Here is a 19,921-nt window from a genome sequence, read left to right as displayed (position 1 = left end):
TGTGTGTGTGTGTGTGTGTGTGTGTGTGTGTGTGTGTGAGAAAAAGAAAATGACACTGAGACAGGCATCTAAACTTTAGTCTCCTTTAAATGCAAGTTCAGATAAGAAAAGGTGGAGAATTTTATAGACCACCATGCTCCATGGAAAATGCTCTGACTCCTGTACAGGAAAATGAGGGGTCTAAGTCAGTTAAAGTCTCCTTCCCTCCTGCCTCCTCCCCGGTCCCATGATTTGACCCTTAAAGGCATTACTTCAGTCCAATGAAATTCCCCCTTTTGATTCTGCCCCCACTTCACAGAAGGTCAGGTATACAAGTTCATGACAAAACCTCAAAGTAAATGAGAATGAACAAAGGGAATAAATGAGTAACTGCCTCTGGGCTGCTACTGCCCAAGTTGGGTTACACGCCCATGAAAAAGAGCAAGACTCCCTGAGAAAACCAAATACACAGCCTTACAGCCTTAAACAGAGATCTGAAAGATCCCCAGAAAAACATGTCAATAATCTATGTTAACAGCTGTGCGGGACTGTCACCTGTGTTTTCAGTTCCTATCCTTTAGCACTAGGCACCAGCATGGACATCTAAAGGTAGAGTGGGCACAGTTAGCAATAACAACAATGAAAGTTCAGAACACTCAGTGAAACTTAAATTTCACATAGCAACTAGTAAATCTTTAACATAAGTATGTTCCACATATTTCACAGGTTGTTTATTTGAGATTTAAATTTCACTAAGCATTCTGTATTTTATCTGGCAATCTATGGAGGGATTTCCATGGGATAATGAACATTGTAACAGCTCAGGGTGGAGATTTCTCAAGCAGTTCCCAGTGTCTCTTACTCAGTGTCATGAGTTGACTAGGTGTGACTTTTGAATATTTTCAAATCTCTATTTGAACATCCTCTGCTTTTCTGAATTATACCCAGGCTATTTTTTAACCAAAAGTGTTACTATGCCTCATTTATACAATTAGAAATTTGGTCTAAAATGCTGGTGGTCCCATCAGCTGAGCTGAGGATTCCTGAGCAACGTTCCATTGCAATAGGCCACAGGAGTCGGTATGGGTATATCTTTTTTCTCAGTCAACAAATGCTAAAAGTACAGCCACAATCAAATTGCAGGATGAGATGGAAAGGGATCTAGAAATCTTCTGATGTTAAATATGAGTCTACTTCATATTTGATAAGCTTGGAACCATTGCTCAAGGATGATTTCCAATGCTTCTTCCAACTTCATCATAATTCCCAGCAATCTGACACTACACCAGAGCTACTGAATCATTAGAGTTCTTTTCTTATTTATTTCGAAGTATTATGGGGGTACAAATGTTTTTGGTTACATGGATCACCTTTGTAATGCTTGAGTCATGGCTATAAGTGTGCCCATCACCTAAATAGTGTTCGTTGTACCCATTAAGTAGGTTTTTGCCCCTCCCCTTCTCCCACCTCCCCATGCTTGATTTCCACTAAGTTTTACATTCCTCTGTGCACACGTGTGCTCATCAGTTAGTTTCAGTTTAATAGCGACTAAATGTAGTGTTTGTTTTCCCACTCTTAAGATGTTTCACTTAAGATAATGGTCTCCAGCTCCATCCAAATCGTTGCAAAAGGCATTAATTTATCCTTTTTATGGCTGAGTAGTACTCCATGGTATACATATACCACACTTTGTTAATCCACTCATGACTTGACGGGCACTTGGGTTTATTCCACATCTTTGCAATTGTGAATTGTGCTGCAATAAATATTTGAGTACAGGTGTTCTTTTGATAAAATGACTTCTTTTCTTTTGGGTAGATATCCAGTAGTGGGATTGCTGGATCTAATGGTAGGTCTACTTTTAGATCTTTGAGGAATCTCCATACTGTTTTCCATACAGGTTGTACCAATTTGCAGTCCCACCGACAGTGTATAAGTGTTCCTTTCTCTCTGTATCCATGCCAGTACTTATTGTTTTTGGACTTGTTAAAAGCAATTCTAACAGGGGTATGCTGATATCTCATTGTGGTTTTAATGTGCATTTCCCTGATGATTAGGGACATTGAGCATTTTTTCATATGTTTATTGGCCATTTGTCTATCTTCTTTTGAAATCTACTGTTCATGTTTTTGTCCACTTTTTAATGGGGTTGTTTGTTTTTGTTCTTACTGATTTGTTTGAGTTCTTTGTAGATTCTGGATATTGCAACCCTTTATTGGATATATAGCTTGTGAATATTTGTTGTTGCTGTGATTGCCATTGGGGTCATAGTCATAAATTCTTTGCCTAGGCTGATACTTAGAAGAGTTTCTTACTGGATGTGAGCAAATGTAATAAGACACCAAAGTATTGGGGCCCAAAGTAAGAAGGACTGTCATAAGGGTGGTCAAGAGTAATGGAACTATATTAACATTATTGTTCCTTTCAACAGATTTTTAAAATATAGATTGAGGACCTAGTATACAAGACACCTTCCGAATTCCTGTTGGTGTTTTGTTTCTTTTCCTATCATCAAACAGTACAGTAATTTATAGACATTTCTGTCTCCCTAAAGCAGTTGTCAAAACATTACTTTTTTGTTGACTTTCATATACTTTCACTTTACAAATACCTCTTGTGCACAAACTGAGAACCAGATATTATATTCCTCTCTTGTCAACTAACTGCTATCATCCACAGAGATAAATGGAAAGAAGGATGGCCTCTTGCTCTTGATTCCTGATGTAGATGGTGCCCTGAAAAGCATATATATAATGATTTTAAATTATATTTATGCATTTCAAGTACCTATTTTAAAATATTTTATGTAAGTGTCATCATAAATAGATGATGTAAGATTTATATGTCTTGGTTTTAAGAAAATGTAGAAATATTATTATGGCCGCATTAACTCACTTTCTGCCTGTGACCGCAAATAGAAAAGTTAACCTTGAACAAAAGCTTTGCTTTCACTTAATGCTTCTCAGTTTGAAAAAGACCTCACTTAATTACTTAGGGAACTCTGAAACACAGTCTGTTCTTTGTAGCTTAATTTTTTTGGAGTTGTGACTAGTCTGTTGCAATCCAAAACTAATGGACTTTTTATTTTTGAAAAACAAAATAAAAATCTAGAACTTTTTGGCAGATGGTTCTTTATTTTTTTCCATTGAAAATAACAGAGTTCTTTATGGCTAACTTGCCTTAAGTCTACCAGCAGGACTGTCTAAAAGTGTTCCCTATCAGAAGAGCTCAAGTTGCCTCCTCATTCTAACAATGGGCCTTATACAAGGCTTAGCAAAAAACTGAGGAGACACTAGCTAATAATAGCACCTTAAACCTGTGTCAGACTTTTAACCCTTGAAGTCATGACCCATTTAGCCTACGGAGGACTTTACAAGGTGTGATTAGGAAGGAACACGGGAAGAGAAGCTAAGGCGTGACTAGACCTCTAGTCTCCTATATCCCTGGCTTCAAGACTTTTTCACTGTTTCTCATGGATAGAAGAAAAGCAAAAACATGTTTAATTAAGAGTGGCAAAAGCAAGTGATAAACCAGCAATAATATGACTTTGGGGTGGGAAACAGGGAGCTAACTAGGAACTGCTGTGCAGAAAATATAACAGATTCCACAAGGGTCCACAGGAGCTTTTCAACTAACTCTTTTGGATCTGCTTTGGACCCTCTGAGGGACCTCAGGATCCTACACTGGATAGTCTCTTGAGGTCCCATCCAGCTCTGTGACACCACAATTCAGTGCCCTTGTCCAGTGTTTCTGACCAGCACCACCACTACACAAAAGTCAGACCACAGCCCATTACCAGATGTAAGGAAGTTGCTAATTGATACTAGGGATGCAAAAAGAAAGCAGGGCCAGAGGTCCCTGGAGGCAACTCTGTTAATCAATACACTAGGGCTTACCATTATTTGAATAATGGCCATGGATTAAGGATCCCATAGCCCTTTGCATGAGCCCCTAGTACACAACACTTATGATTTATGGCCTAGGCACTTATTAAATGCTTTATACAGAGTGTCTTATCTTATCCACCCTATCCCAAAGGGTACAAATTACTATTAGCATCCTGGTATTAAATAATTAGGAAACTAAGTTTAGAAAAGATAAATAACTTATGGAAAAGGTTCCCACAGCTAGTTTAAAGGCAGAGCTGGGATTGAAGCTGCCAGAATGACTCTAGAACCTGTGCTCCTGCTAATGTGCTCCCACTCTTCCCTGGGAGACAGCGCCCTCAGCATTTGAAGGACAGTAGAACTTGGGCATGCCTGGCCCACAGAGCAATGCAGGAAAGGAGTAGAAATATGGGGAGACGGCTGGAGGTGGGGTTTATAGGGTCCTTAGCCTAAGCAAAAGGGGTTGGCTGTAGGCCATTCTCCTTTGCAAACTGCCTCATTACCTGTAGAAAGAAAGGGTGAGGGGGAAAATTAAGAGAGGTGTAGCAGCTCCCAGCAAACTGCTCCTCTGCCAGGAGCAGAGTGCTAGTGAAAGTTTTGGGGTAAGTAAGTTAAAATGGACTAAGTGGTATTTCAGAAAGACGAATTTGGTAGCCATGCCCAGAATATATGAAAGGAAGAAAGAGGCTGGGGGCAAGGAAACTAGTTAAAAGGCTATTGCAGACACTCATTTCTGAGTAGATGACTCTGAGTCAGTGCAGGGTGGTGGGAACAGGGAATAAAGGGACAAATGTGAGTGTTACCCACTACCCACCGTGAAGGAACAACGGATAGGCCCTGGGGACCTGCATGGTGAGGGCTGTGGTCAATGATAGTTCTCAGATAGGAAGAAGAAAGGAGAAAGGCACTTCTGGATCCAGCGCTTGTCACATCCCTGAACCCTCAGGTCCTGCTTGTCTTGCCTGTCTCCCTATACCACAACCTCCAGGAAGATATGGACCCTTCTTGGGTGTGTCATACCCACAATTTTCCCCAGTTTTCCAGAGCATGGAACTTATGTTTGGGAGACTCAATAAATATTCACCAAGAGGCTATTTCCTCTGCCTAGAATGCTCTGTCCCCACCTTTGGCTGGAAACTTGCGTAGGAAGAGCTTCCCTCAGGGCTCAACACAAATGTCCCTTCTTTGAAGAGGCCTTTCTTGGCCAGCCAATCTAATTAGGTTGTCCCATTTTCCTCTGCATAGCAACTTGTCTTCACAATATGTATTATACTGTGTAATTTTATATTTGTTGTTTTTAAATTTCCTTCTGTTGTTGTTTTTCTATCTTCCACCAGTTCCACAAAGTGCTGCCTAACAGAAATGGAAGGCAAACCATGTATTTAATCTTAAATGTTCAGTAGTCACAGTTTTGAAAGTTAAGAAGAAAACAATGAAATTAAGCTTAATAATATGTTTTATTTAACCAAATATAACCAAAATATTATTTAAACATGTGCTCAATGGCAAAAAATTATTAATGAAACAGTTTGGGTTCTCCACCTTTTTTTTTTCTTTTGGTTCTGAGTCAACATTTCCAAACTTCTGTGGAAAATAAGAACACAGACTAGGAATTTCAAAACAAGGCTTCATCATTTATGAGACATTGCAGGAAGAGAGGAGAGCTCACCAGTCAGCAACTGAAGACCACCTCAGAAACCCATCAGCAACTGCCTCTCTATAAGAAAATCCTTCACAGACTCAAATAGCCTCTAACCTCCTACCTCATGCCCTGAAAATAATGGTGTTGGAACAAGGCAACAGGCAAAGTGTTAACTATCCCAACTTCTGTGTATATTTTACACTCATAACACAACTCAGTTAGGACTAGCCACATTTCAAGTGTTCAATGGCCACCAGTGGTTGGTGGCTACCATACTGGACAAAGTAGATCTTTCAGGGTGCCTGACATATATTGCTTACCTAATAAAGAGCTGATGAAAGAAAAAGGAATGGGGGAAGGGACAAAAGAAGGAAAAGGGAAAGAGAAAAAAGACAGATGGGGAGGAAAAACAAACCAATATCTGTTGAGTATTTACTATGTTAGATTCTTTCATCTATCAATACATTATGTAATTCAATTCTCATATCAACCCTGGGGAGGTAGGTATTATTAAAACCACCTTTATAAATGAGGACACTGGTTTGAAAATGTCATGTCAGTTTCCCAAGATTACACTGTCTTCCAAATGCAAAACGTAGGATTCAGAATGCGATCTCCCCCACCATCCTCCTGCACTCACAGAGGCCATACATAACAAGCTTAGTCAAGCCAGACTGCCATCGAGATTTCACTCTCCTCCATGTTAAACTTTCCAGGGCTCCTATAGTATATTGTTTTGAATCCCACAGACACTCTCCTTGCAAAGTACGCTCTGATCATTATAGGCTACTGTAAGAGTCTCCTCTCCTCAAGTGATCCTTATCTCGTGTGTTGCTGCTGCCCAATAGAGCTCTCCTATGACCAAACCAAATGGAGGCACTTGAAGTTCCCCTAATATGCCAAGCTCCCTACCATGCCTCCCTAACTCTGTACAGTTTTCCTACTGCCTAGAACCCTTCTCTCCTTCATGCAATTAATATACATCCCAGAGAACTCAGTTAAAAAAAAAGAATCATTATCATTCTGGCTAAAATAAACACAAAAGAGGCCCCCCTATAAGCCATAAGACAAAAGCTGCAGGTAACCTACAAAGGAAAACTCATCAGACTAACTGCAAACTTTTCAACTGATACCTTACATGCCAGAAGGCACTGGGGCCCCATTCTCAGTCTTTTGAAACAGAATAATGCCCAGTCTGGAATTTCATGTCCTGCACAACTAAGTTTATTCTATCAAGGAGAAATAAAGCTCTTCTCAGAGAAGCAAACACTGAGGGAATTCCTCAAGACAAGACCTGCCTTCCAGGAAGTACTCAGAACAGCAATATACACACATAAGCACGATAGACACTCACCAGTGTAAAGTCATCCAAAAGCTAAAGGTCAAAGGCCAAATACCACAATGGCTCAAGAGAGAAAACAAGGCAACAAACTTCAAGATGAACAGAAATACACCCCACTTATCAATTCCTTAAATAAATGTGAATGGCCTGAACAGCCAACTGAAGAGACATAAGCTGGCCGAATGCATAAACATACACAAGCCAAGTATCTGCTATCTTTAAGAAACACATCAAACCCACAAGGATTCATTCAGACTCAAGATGTAGGAATGGAGGTTAATTTTCCACACAAATCGAAACCAAAAAAAAGCTGGTGTAGCAGTTCTCATTTCAGATAACATGGACTTCAAATAAAAGTAATGAAAAACAGCCGGGCGCAGTGGCTCACGCCTGTAATCCTAGCTCTCTGGGAGGCCGAGGTGGGTGGATTGTCTGAGCTCAGGAGTTCGAGACCAGCCTGAGCAAGAGCAAGACCCCGCCTCTACTAAAATTAGAAAGAAATTAATCAGCCAACTAAAAATATGTAGAAAAAATTAGCCGGGCATGGTGGTGCATGCCTGTAGTCCCAGCTACTCGGGAGGCTGGGGCTTGAGCCCAGGAGTTTGAGGTTGCTGTGAGCTAGGCTGACACCATGGTACTCACTGTAGCCAGGGCAACAGAGTGAGATTCAAAAAAAAAAAAGTAATGAAAGACAAAAATGGTCATTATATATTGGTAAAAGGAACAATTCAACAAGAAGACATAACAATTCTAAATATTTATGCACCTAACTCAGATTCCTAAAGCAAATTCTACTTGATCTAAACAAAATAACGAACAGCACCACTGTAATAGCCAGAAATTTCAATCCCTCTCTGACAGAACAGAACAGATTCTCCAAACAGAAAATAAACAAAAAACGATGGACATAAACAGAACTCTAGAACAAATGGGTCTGACTGACATTTACAGAACATTATACCCCAAAACCATTGAATATATGTTTTTCTCATCAGCTCATGGGACAGTCTCTAAGATTGACTATACTCTAGGCCACAAAACATATCACAACAAATTTTAGAAAATAGAAATTATACCACACATTTTCTCAGACCACAGTGGAATAAAATTAGAAATCAACTCCAAGAGAAACATTCATCTCTACACAAAGCCATGGATACTACTCAAGGTACTGCTGAACGATTATTGGGTCAAGGAGGAAATTAAGATGAAAATCAAAAGTTTCTTTAAACTAAATGATAAAGAGGACACAAGTTATCAGAATCTGTGGGATACAACTAAAGTAGTCCTGAGAGGAAAATATAGCCATAGAAGCCTAGATCCAAAAGACAGAGACATCACAAATTAACAATCTAATGAATCGTCTCAAAGAACTAGAAAAGGATGAGCAAACCAAGTCCAAACCCAGCAGAAGAAAAGAAATAACCAAGATCAAAACAGAACTAAATGAAATCGATAACAAAAAAAGCTATACAGAAGACTAATAAAACAAAAATGCAGTTCTTTGAAAAAATAAACAAAATTGACATGCCTCTTGCTAGATTAACCAGAAGTAGAAAAGAAAAGACTCTAATAAGTTCAATCAGGAATGAAAAAGGAGAAATTACAACTAATACCATGGAAATACAAAGTACCATCTCTGAATACTATAAAAATCTCTACACACATAAACTTGAAAACATGGAGGAAATTCACAAATTCTTAGAAACACATAGCATTTCTAGGCTCCATCAACAAGAAACAGAATTCCTGAACAGACCAATATCAAGCACCAAAATTGAAGCAGCAATAAAAAGCCTTCCAAAAAAAAAAGTCCTGTACCAGATGGTTTTACCCCCGAATTTTACCAGACCTAAAAAGAAGAACTGGTGCCTATCCTGAAGAAATTTTTCCACAACATCAAGAAGGAAGGAATCTTCCCCAACACATTTTATGAAGCCAACATTACATGATACCAAAACCAGAAAAGGACACAACTACACACCAATATCCCTTATGAATACAGATGCAAACATTTTCAATAAAATCCTAGCAAACTGAATTCAGGAATTCAGGTATTTATTAAAAAAAAATAATCCATCATGACCAAGTAGGCTTCACATCAGAGAGGCAGGGATGGTTCAACATAAGAAAATCTATAAATGTAATTCACCACGTTAATAGAAATAAAAACAAAGACCATATGATCCTCTCAATAGACAGAAAAAAGGCATTCGACAAAATTCAGCAGCCTTTTATGATAAGAACACTTAACAAAATAGGCATAGATAGACCTTACCTCAAAATGATAAAAGCCGTACACGACAAATCCACAGCCAACATCATGCTGAATGGGGAAAAACTGAACTAAAACCAGAAAAAGTTGGCCTCTATCACCACTTCTATTCAACATAGTGGTGGAAGTCCTAGCCAGAGCAATCAGACAAGAGAAGGAAATCAAGGGCATACGAATGGGGGCAGAAGAGGTCAAACTATCTCTTTGCTGACAATATGATCTTATATCTAGAAAACACCACAGATTCTGTTATAAGACTACTGGAATTGATATACAAATTCAGCAAAGTCTGAGGTTACAAAATCAATGTACACAAATCAGTAGCATTCCTATATACCAACAACAGTCTGAGAACAAAGTAAAAGACTCAATAACTTTCACAATAGCAACAAAGAAAATAAAATACCTAGGAATATATTTAACTAAGCAGGTGAAAGACATCTGCAGAGAGAACTAAGAAACACTGAGGAAGGAAATAGCAGAGGACATAAAGAGATGGAAAACCTCACCATGCTTATGGATTGACAGAATCAACATTGTTAAAATGTCTATACTACCCAAAGTGATCTACAGATTCAATGCAATCCCTATTAAAATACCAACATCATTTTTGACAGATCTAGAAAAAATAATTCTATGCTTTGTATGGAACCAGAGAAGATCCTGTATAGCAAAAGCAACCTTAAGCAAAAAGAACAAATTGGGAGGCATCAATTTACCAGACTTCAAGCTATACTACAAGGCTATAGTAACCTAAACAGCATGGAACTGGCACAAGAACACATACATAAACCAATGGAACAGAACCGAGAACCCAGATATAAAACCATCCTCATACAGCCATCTCATCTTTGACAAAACAGACAGAAACATACACTGGGGAAAAGAACCCTTAGTCAATAAATGGTACTGGGAAAATTGGATAGCCACATGTAGAAGACTGAAGCAGGATCCACACCTCTCACCTCTCACAAAAATCAACTGACAGTCGATAACAGACTTAAACTTAAGTCATGAAACCATAAGAATTCTAGAAGAAAATGTTGGAAAAACTCTTATAGACATTGGCCTAGGCAAATAATTTATGAAGAAGACCCCAGAGGCAATCACAGCAACAACAAAAATAAATACTTGAGACGTGATCAAATTAAAAGGATTCTACACAGCCAAGGAAACTATCATCAGGGTGAACAGACAACCTACAGAATGAGAGAAAATATTCTCATGCTACACATCTTATAAAGGGGTGATAACTAGAATCTATATAGAACTCAGGAAAATCAACAAGAAAAAAATCAAACAACCCCATTAAAAAGTGGGCAAAGGACATGAACAAAAACTTTTCAAAAGAAGACAGATTAATGGCCAGCAAACATATGAAAAAGATGCTCAACATCTCTAATCATCAAGGAAATGCAAATCAAAACCACAATAAGATATCACTTAACTCCAGTGAGAATGGCTTTTATCAAACAGTCCCAAAATAACAAATGATGGCAAGGATGCAGAGAGATGAGAACACTCTTACACTTCTGGTGGGACTGCAAACTAGTACAAACTCTATGGAAAGTAATATGGAGATACCTAAAAAAGCTACGGGTAGAACTACCATTTGATCCAGCAATCCCATTACTGGACATCTCCCAAAGGAAAAAAAGACATTCTATAAAAAAGACATCTGCACTCAAATGTTTATAGCAGCACAATTCACAATTGCAAAGATGTGGAAACAGCCCAAGTGTCCATCAACATATGAGTAGATTAATAAAATGTGACATATGTATACCATGGAGTACAACTCAGCAATAAAAAAAATGATGAACTAATGCCCCTTGTACTATACTCGGTGGAGCTGGAGCCATTCTTCTAAGTGAAGTATCACAAGAACGGAAAAACATGCACCACATGTACTCACCATTAAATTGGTACTAATTGATCAACACTTAGGTGCACATATGGAAGTTACATTCACAGGGCATTGGGCAGGTGGGAGCGGGGTGGAGGGGATGGGTAAATTCACACCTAATGGGTACAGTGTCTGATGTCTGGGAGTTGGTATGCTTGTAGCTCCTACTTGGGCAGTGCAAAGGCAATATATGTAACCAAAGCCTTTCTACCCCCATAATGCTCTGCAATATGAAAAAAAAAACATAATACAAGGGTCATCTCAGCGGGGGAACCTCCTCTGATCCACTCTCCAAGTAAAAGAATCTTCCCTTTTCTCTGTTCCCAAGGCACCATTCTGGAATTTCTCATGCATACCATCATTGTTTACTTCTAGGGTCTCCCTCAATGGACCGTGAGTTCCCAGAAGGCAAGGACTATGCCTTTTATCTTTATATTCCTTGTACACAGTATTTATTGAATAGGGTTTTCAAACAGTTAAACAAGAAAATTAATGAATGGAAAGACTGATGAGCCCATAGCCCTGTTTAAATGTAAGAAGCACTGCCTGGTACCACACAGTCCAAAGGGTTAAAAGAGGACTACAGTGTCCTCTGCAGTATCTGCACTCCACCCAGACCAGGTATCCAGGTGTGGATCATGGCAACATGAGCAGACTCTCTCAACAGGGCACCCATGATGCCTCCAACTGCTGCATAACAAGTGATGTTCCAAGCCATGCAGAGGATGTAACAAAGCTGGTAGGTTAGGAATATGTAGAAGTCAAATGAAATACCTCAGAATGTGGTAGGGTAGAGAGAAGCAGGGCTAAGAATTAGGATGTGGCCACAGAACCACGGAGCCTGATCATGCTGGCCTGGAGGGAACAAGGGACATGCAGTGTTGGTAATATCTTTCTACCTCCCTTTCCAGAAGGACAGCTGGTGCCAGACTGCACCAAGTGATGGACATGATGGCAGGAATTTACATCTCCCAACTACAACATTCTGGGCAAGAATGTCAACCCTCTAGGTGCACTTTGAAAGATATTTATGGATGGAACTCTTTGTTGCACTTGAGATCATGATCTGTGCTAGATCTTGGGCCAGAGCTTCTAACCTTTGCTACAGCACACTTATGCGCCCCTGGTGAGTACCAGTGTGCCAGAGGGAAACAAACCCCCTAAGCTCCTGGTGAGGGTGAGGCTGGCAGAGACTGTGGTAGCCATACCTCACTGGCCTATTGTCCTAGGAATGAGCCCTCCTGTCTACATAAATAGTATCATGTCTATGTATACTGTGACATGAAAAAGTTTGGGAAGCATTGAGTTAAACTACAGGGGCTGAGTGAGCAGCAGCAGGGACTTAGGACTTCTAAGAAGGATTTCATTTGGACAGGGCCAAGTAGATAGAGCGTAGTGGATGTGACAGCAGCCAGGATTGGGTGAGGCAAGCCTCACAGGATTGAGGTCTCTCATATGTGAGCACCAGCCAAGGCCAGTCTATGTGTGTGGATGTTCCTGATGTTTCAGATGGAAGATGGAATGTTAGGACCTTGCACCATCAAAAATAAATAAATAGCAAAATATTGTAAGGAGGTTTTGCCCACCCGAACACGCGCCAGACCAGCCCTACCTGTCACCACAGCTCTGGCTGGTGTCACTGTATTCCTATAGCTGAGTGGGCAAGAGAAGGCCCACCCAGCTGGCACAGAGTGACATACTGTGGACGCGTGTGGACGTGCTGAAGTTGGTGTGGCACTCCCACAGTCCTAGCCAAGGAGGAGGAAGCTGTGAAATCTAAATCCAGAAAGGGGACACTAAAGCTAATGCCAGCCATACCGCACCTCAGCCGGAGACTCAGCATGGGCCCCATCCATCACATTGCCAGTGGGGAGTTCAGCATGTTGCAACAGAAACTTAAGCTCTACTACACCCCAGTTAAAAGGCATCCAAGGCCTCTGCAGGGCTGCACTCACTGAACTTTGCTCCCAGCTTCTAAAATGGTTCTTTAACATTCTCAAAATGACTGGAAAGCAGATACCAACCTTTATGAAAGCTAACGAAATATTCACCCACTCATCATCAACCATGGTCCAAGGGAGACTAGGTATCTCCTGGATGTGGATCCCATCCTCATACTACAAAGGCTGCTTCCAGGTCCCACCCTGGCTGTGACACTATGGTGTCCTTGACTTGCTTCCTCCTGTTCCCATAGTTCCTGGACCAAGACAGAGAAAGTGAGTGGCTTTTCTTGGTGATGAGACACTCTGCTCCCGCTATCTTGGGACAGGAAATGGTGAAGGCAGAAGCTGCTGTTGTCCAAAGGGGTGAAGTTAGGTAGGCAGCCTGTGCCCACTTGCTCCTCCAAGGGAGCAGGAAAAGACTAGAAACAGAGGCCCAGCTCTACAAGGGACCACATCTAGCTGTACAAGCAGAGATCCCTGTGGGCTGTGCGGTGCAGGGCTAGAGATGTTATAAAAAAAAAAAAAAAAAAAAGGCTGTGGAGGTAGATGCCCAATGTATAAGGCCACACAGCTAATAGAGCAGAAGATACCACTTTCCAGAAACCAGTAGGGGCAGCGAAGTGGGGTCCCACCAATATATCCTTCATCTGGCATCTGCTAGCATACTAGTCCTAAAGGAAAACCCAAGGTCATATTCTGTGCTACCAAAAAGTTATTTACATGAGCCAAAAATGGGGAGGGCTCAGTGAATAAACATGAGGGAGGACAAGGGAGCAACAGGCACAGCTGATTGGTAGTAACAAGAAGACACTGTCTGCCACTTGTGTTCAGAACATTTCAGGGGAGCTCATTCTCAATGAGATTTTCTCTCATTGCCTATTTAAAACTGTCTCGCCGGGCGCGGTGGCTCACGCCTGTAATCCTAGCACTCTGGGAGGCTGAGGCGGGCGGATTGTTCGAGCTCAGGAGTTCGAGACCAGCCTGAGAAAGAGCGAGACCCCGTCTCTACCAAAAATAGAAAGAAATTAATTGGGCAGCTAAAAATATATAGAAAAAAATTAGCCGGGCATGGTGGCGCATGCCTGTAGTCCCAGCTACTTGGGAGGCTTAGGCAGAAGGATTGCTTGAGCCCAGGAGTCTGAGGTTGCTGTGAGCTAGGCTGACACCATGGCACTCACTCTAGCCAGGGCAACAAAGTGAGACTCTGTCTCAAAAAATAAATAAATAAATAAATAAAATAAAATAAAACTGTCTCAATACCCCACCCCCTTTTCCTGCTTCATTTTCCTCTATAATATATCCTCTTTTAATATACCGCATGATTTACTGACTTATTTTGTTTATTGCACCTCTTCCTTTCACTAGAATGAAAGCTCCATAAATGCAAGAATTTTTCTTCTATATTTCTTCACTGCTTAATCCTTAGCTCTTAGAACTGTATCTTGTATACAGTAAGTGGTACAGTACCAAACTGATTGATGGATAGATGGATGAATGGATGGATAGATGGGCAGCTGGATGGTTAGATGGAAAGGATGGATGGATGGATGGATGGATGGATGGAAAGGATGGATGGATGGATGGATGGAAAGGATGGATAAAGGGATGGATAGATAGATGGAGGGATGGACAGATGGATGGATGGATGGATAGAAAGGATGGATAGAAAGAGTAGATGGCAGATCTTGTGCTTTAGTTTCCATATTTCTGAAGGTCCCAGAGGAAAGAAATGCTACAGAAATCAAGTAAAACTTTTAGGACACATACCTTCAATATCTACTCTGCCTATCCAACAACAATGCTAGATCCTAACATAAAATGAAATGAAATTTCCACAGAATCACTAGAATTAGGCTAGGCTTAGCGTTGCCTCAATCAGCTACAACCCACAATAAGTTACTTGCACAATGTCACAAATACACAGTAGAGTCAGGATTCAAATTAGGTCTATATGAATCAAAAGTTCTTGTTCTTTCCACATTATCATATCAAAGATTACTTCAGAAATGGGTAAACCAATCTTTGGCTGTTTCAGTCCAATTCTCCCTTCTGAGTCATTCACCATCCTTGGTCTCAGTAGATCAAGCAACTTAGAATTGCAGCAGAAGGGATAAGAAAGAAGCAGCCAAAATTGAGCCTTCGTTTCTTAGGTAATGCTGAAAAATTTCTGGAATAAAAAAACCAGTAGGCTGAAACTTGACACCTTACAATCAGTTTTACACACACATACACACACACACACACACGTATGCATGTCAAAATCAACTAGTAAGAAAACACAGTATGAAACTTACCACACTTTTACCTTTGCCCAAGTCCCCCAAGGATCATGAGTACTGAAAAGCTAGCAATCCTAGCAGATGCTGTTTAACGCTAGAGGAAGGCAAGTATATTTCACCAGTATAAACCTTGCAACAGCTCCAAAGAAGTCTTTTTTCTTCCTCCCACTCACATGCTTCTCCCTGGGCGTTGTACTCACTGCCAGTGGCCTCCACCTCCACCCAACTTACAGAAACCTGGCCCTTAGTACCCTGCAATTAATGATAGCAGACAAGCGTCTTCCCACCCCTTCCATGCCTCAGAGGTTTTCTGTCACTTCCCTGCTGAATTCCAGTGCTGTCTCTTAGGAAACTCTATTTGGCCTGTGATTATCTACTCACCGCTGTTTTGGTCCTTCTCTGTGGAGGACGTGAGTGCCGGGTGCCTCCAGTCAACCATCTCAAAGCCCCCTCCTATGCTCTCTCAGTGTCTCCTGTATATCTCTCTCTCATTGGAAAACACAGAGAGGAACAGAACCTTCTAATCCATGCTAATTTGAAGGAAACTAAAGTGATAAACTTACTCCATCTACTATCTAGTGTTGTTGTTTTGATTATTAAATACCATAAGTGAATTGTTCTGGCCATGAAGACCACCTTGGTGACCACAAGAATGCTGACTAACATCTATCCTACATCTCTCCATCCCTCTATCCCAGCTGTAGTTACTCAGTCCACAACACAGTCATCAGTGGGAATGGAAGTAAAGTGTTCCAAGACCATGGATCGAAAATCTTGTTTCTGGGTGAAAAAGTGATTTTAAGACCCCCTCCTTTAAAAGGCAAGTCGACTTCTAATTTTCCCAAAGACTGATCCATTAGTCCCCATCCCATATCCCAAAGAAGTAAAATTTCTGTTAAATAATGGTAGGGATCTCTTGTCATCATCTTTAAGTAGGAGCTTTCCTATAATTTAATCTGGGCTACAATATTTTAAGAAACTGATTGTTTTCCAGAAGCCAAGAGATTTATAAATTGTATGAAGAAAAGCCACATTTCTGGTCCGGCAGAATGAGGAAGGAATGCCAAGGTGCTAAGCACCAACCAATCTGAAGAAAACATGTTAGTTCTGGCAGCCAAGTGTCTAACTATTAATAGAAACACCCAGAAGACAGCATGTCAGGCCGGATTTGGGTGGTGGGGGTGGGGCAGGATCAGAGAAACAGGCCTGACAACCAAATTTAAAACTGTTCAAATCTCAGAGAGAGAATACACAGCCCAGATTCAAAGTGTGGAGCTCAGTTATGGACCTCCAGAGCAGTAAGCCCACGCGTGATCCCGGCATACCCCTCTCTCACCCAGCCTCCAACCTCTGGCATGAACAAGCCCTGACTCTACAGACTTAACTACAGCACTGACAGGACTTTGTTCACCTCACTCCCTAAAGTTCTTGTTGGGTTTCAAAGGCTTCTGGTTCTGGCCCTTGGCTTAGCCAGCCCCCTTAGACCCGTCAGAGATCTCAGCCTGTCTGGTTTGGCCCTTACTACTCTCTAATGCCTTTGAATCTGAGTCATCCATTGGCCTCAGAAAATTAGTCCCACCTTACCCACCCACCCGCGTTACCCACTAGTCCTAGCTCCAATCCCTCAGGATACATGATGTACTTGGCCAATATCTTAGCTGAATTCACCTTGCCACAATCCAGTGGGGACGTTGGGGGTATCAAACATAGGCAAAATATTTTTAAAAACAATAATAGACATCAAAGAGGAGCTGCTGTCTCAGAAGCCAAGATAAATATCAACACAGACCATGGTTTGGCCGTCTCTGACTTGCTATGTAAAAAATGTTACCCCGAAGGCCTTGGCATAAAAATGTCCTCCAGGACAGTCAAGGAGAGTGTATTTCCATCTTAAACAGAAGTGATTTACTATTTTGGAATGCCAGAGACCTTGTTGGGCACTGGATATTTTTTTATTCCTGTAAATATTCCCCGGCTCTGTTCTGGGATGAGGTTAAGTGACCTAGATGCAGTTTAACACTTTCGGGAATTGCTTTTTTATGATTTGTTAGGCACATTTGGAACAGTGCCCAGTCTGGGGCTAATTATTCCCCACTACTGAGGCAAGACCTTCCTGACCATTCTACCCAATATCCTGTGAATTATGGGTTTTCCAGTCTGGCTGGAAGGAACAGGCAATATTTGCATCCCTCTGTGATCACTGGGCTCTGTTCTCATCTCCCCACAAGCCCAGCTCCCGTCTCCAGTAGTTTCCTCACACGTATGTGCTGATCAGTACGGTGCCGAACCCTCAAGGGGCCCGGCTGCAGCTATCTAGGGTCCTCTTTCTCTGGGCAACTTTCTCATTTCTGGTACTCTGTGCTGTGAAATCTAACCACCTTGGTTTCCTCCAGGCTCTTCGCACCATCTCCTCAACTCAGGGAATCCAAATTCCACCTGAGTTCCCCTCTCAGAGTCTCAGCCTGGAAACTCTCTCCAGGCAGTAAGCTGCAGCATCTCCTTTTCTCTAAGAAATCAGAGACACTGACGGCCAGTGTTTCAAAAACCATTGCCGGGCAGATGGGAGCAGAGAGTGTATATATATACACAATGAGTGCAATGCACACCATCTGGGGGATGGACATGCTTAAAGTTCTGACTGGGGGAGAGGGGGCTAGGGCAACATAACCTAAACATTTGTACCCCCATAATATGCAGAAATTTAAAAAAATGAAAAAAAAATAAAACAAGATGTGATGATGGTAAATTCAAAAAAAAAAACATTGCCTCATATATTTTATCTGATCTTTTTGGTGGTTTCAGGCAAAAGGGTAAATCTGGTCCTATTAAACCATCTTGGGCAGAAACAGAATTTCTTTAAAACTCAGTTTATTTTGTATCCAATATCAAATTACACAGAAAAGCTGCCACTTTAACCAACGTTTTTCAAAGTAAGGTCATTGAACCACTCACCTTGGAATTACCTAGGACACTTGACAAAAATGCATGTTGCTACATCACATTCCCAAATCTATTTTTTTTTTAAGAGACAGGGTCTTGTCTTGCTCTGTCACCCAACCTGGAGTACAGTAGCTTGATCATAGCTCACTGCAGTCTCTAACTCCTGGCAATCCTCCTGCCTCAGCTTCCCTAGTAGCTGGGACTAGGGACACACACCACCACACTTGGCTAATTTTTTTATTTCTTATAGAGACTAGGTCTTGTCATATTGCCTAGGCTGGTCTTAAACTCCTTGCCTCAAGTGATCATCCCACCTCAACCTCCCAAATTGCTGGAATTATAAGGCATAAGCCACAGTGCCTGGCCCCCAGATCTATTAAATATAAATTTCTTGTTATTTACTGCTGCCATTGCCATGACAATTAACAAAAGACAATGAAATCCTCTTTGGAAAGTCTGAAAATCATTGAAATAGGCAATAAATTAAAAAGTCAAGGGGCAGGGGAAAGTTAAGGACAAGGAAAGCGTTGAGAGGTCAGCTTCCTAGAAACCACGGCTCTCCATGGCTGAATGAAGCATATTGATAAAGCTACTTCCTTCTCATTCATGGCTGCAGCAATGCACGAGGATGAGGCAGGGAGAGAATCCCCACTGCCTCCATACAAAAGGCTCTCTGGGCAGCAGTCACCAAAGGCCAAAGCCAAACCAGCCAGGAATTTGTTTTGCCAGGATGTATGTTTCCCCCTCAGTTCATTAAATAATTAATACAGCAATGGTAGCCACAGTCCATACCAACAAATTCTCGGCAATGGTAACAACACCCTGTCAACTTTAATCCCTCAATCTCAGGAGCATTTGGGATCACCCCTCCACCATCTTGGCTCACAATAGACACATTTTGTAGGGAAGGAAGCAAACAGCCTAAAAAGCAGGTATGAGACGTGAGGAGAATACAAGCACCTTCAGGCTGAGCTCGTCAGAGGGGCACTAGGCTTCACTACACAAGCAGAGTTGCCCACAGAGCTCTTGTGGGACTTGCTTTTGGTCATCTTGCTCATTCTAGCAGTAGTGGAAGTGTGAGAGAACACAGTGAGAACTGCAAGAGAGAAGGTGATGGAAGCATTTGTCCATGCTCGACTAGTAGATGAAAGGATAAAACAAGGCGTATCTCACATCCCAAATCATCACATGATTTCATTGCTGATTGCGTTTCATTATCACCAAGGAAAACCAGGAGAAAGAGAGGAGATGGAAGTGGATGGATATAGGCAGGGCCAGATGACCTAGGGCCTTTTGGGCTGTTGGCAAATATCTGGATTTTATTTTAAATGCAATGGGAAGCCATTGGAGGGTTTAAGCAGGGGAGTGATGTGACTTTTATTTGTATTTTTCAAAAATTGCTCTGGCTGCTTTGTGGTGCATGATTTATAGGGGGCAAGAGTGAAAGTAAGGAGGTTCTAGGGCAGCGCTACATAAACCATGGTCTGTGGACGAGCGTCCATTTGCAAACTGTTACCGTCTACAAGGACAGAAATGGAGAGGAAATGTTTAGAAGCTTTTACACATTTTCAAGTAATTTAACATCATGGCAACATCCAAGCAGGATTTTTTTTTTACAAAAATATAAGGCTGCAATGGACTGGGGGAAAAAAACCCTGGTCCTTTACCACAGGTAACTCCAGACACCATTGCTGTAATTCGGGCAAGGGGTGACGGATGCTTCAATGA

At 41.3% G+C, this 19,921-nt stretch overlaps 1 protein-coding gene across 2 annotated transcripts in view; it reads right to left on the bottom strand.

Annotated features, from left to right (window-relative positions):
* Positions 1 to 19,921, bottom strand: part of LOC105817185 (transmembrane protein 45A-like) — a 180,873-nt gene that overhangs the window by 150,755 nt on the left and 10,197 nt on the right. The window lies entirely within an intron of this gene.

The sequence above is a fragment of the Propithecus coquereli genome, unplaced genomic scaffold (assembly GCF_000956105.1).
Source record: "Propithecus coquereli isolate 6110/MARCELLA unplaced genomic scaffold, Pcoq_1.0 Scaffold40, whole genome shotgun sequence".
In the NCBI taxonomy this organism is placed as follows: domain Eukaryota; kingdom Metazoa; phylum Chordata; class Mammalia; order Primates; family Indriidae; genus Propithecus; species Propithecus coquereli.
This window is presented reverse-complemented; position numbering and strand designations above follow the sequence as displayed.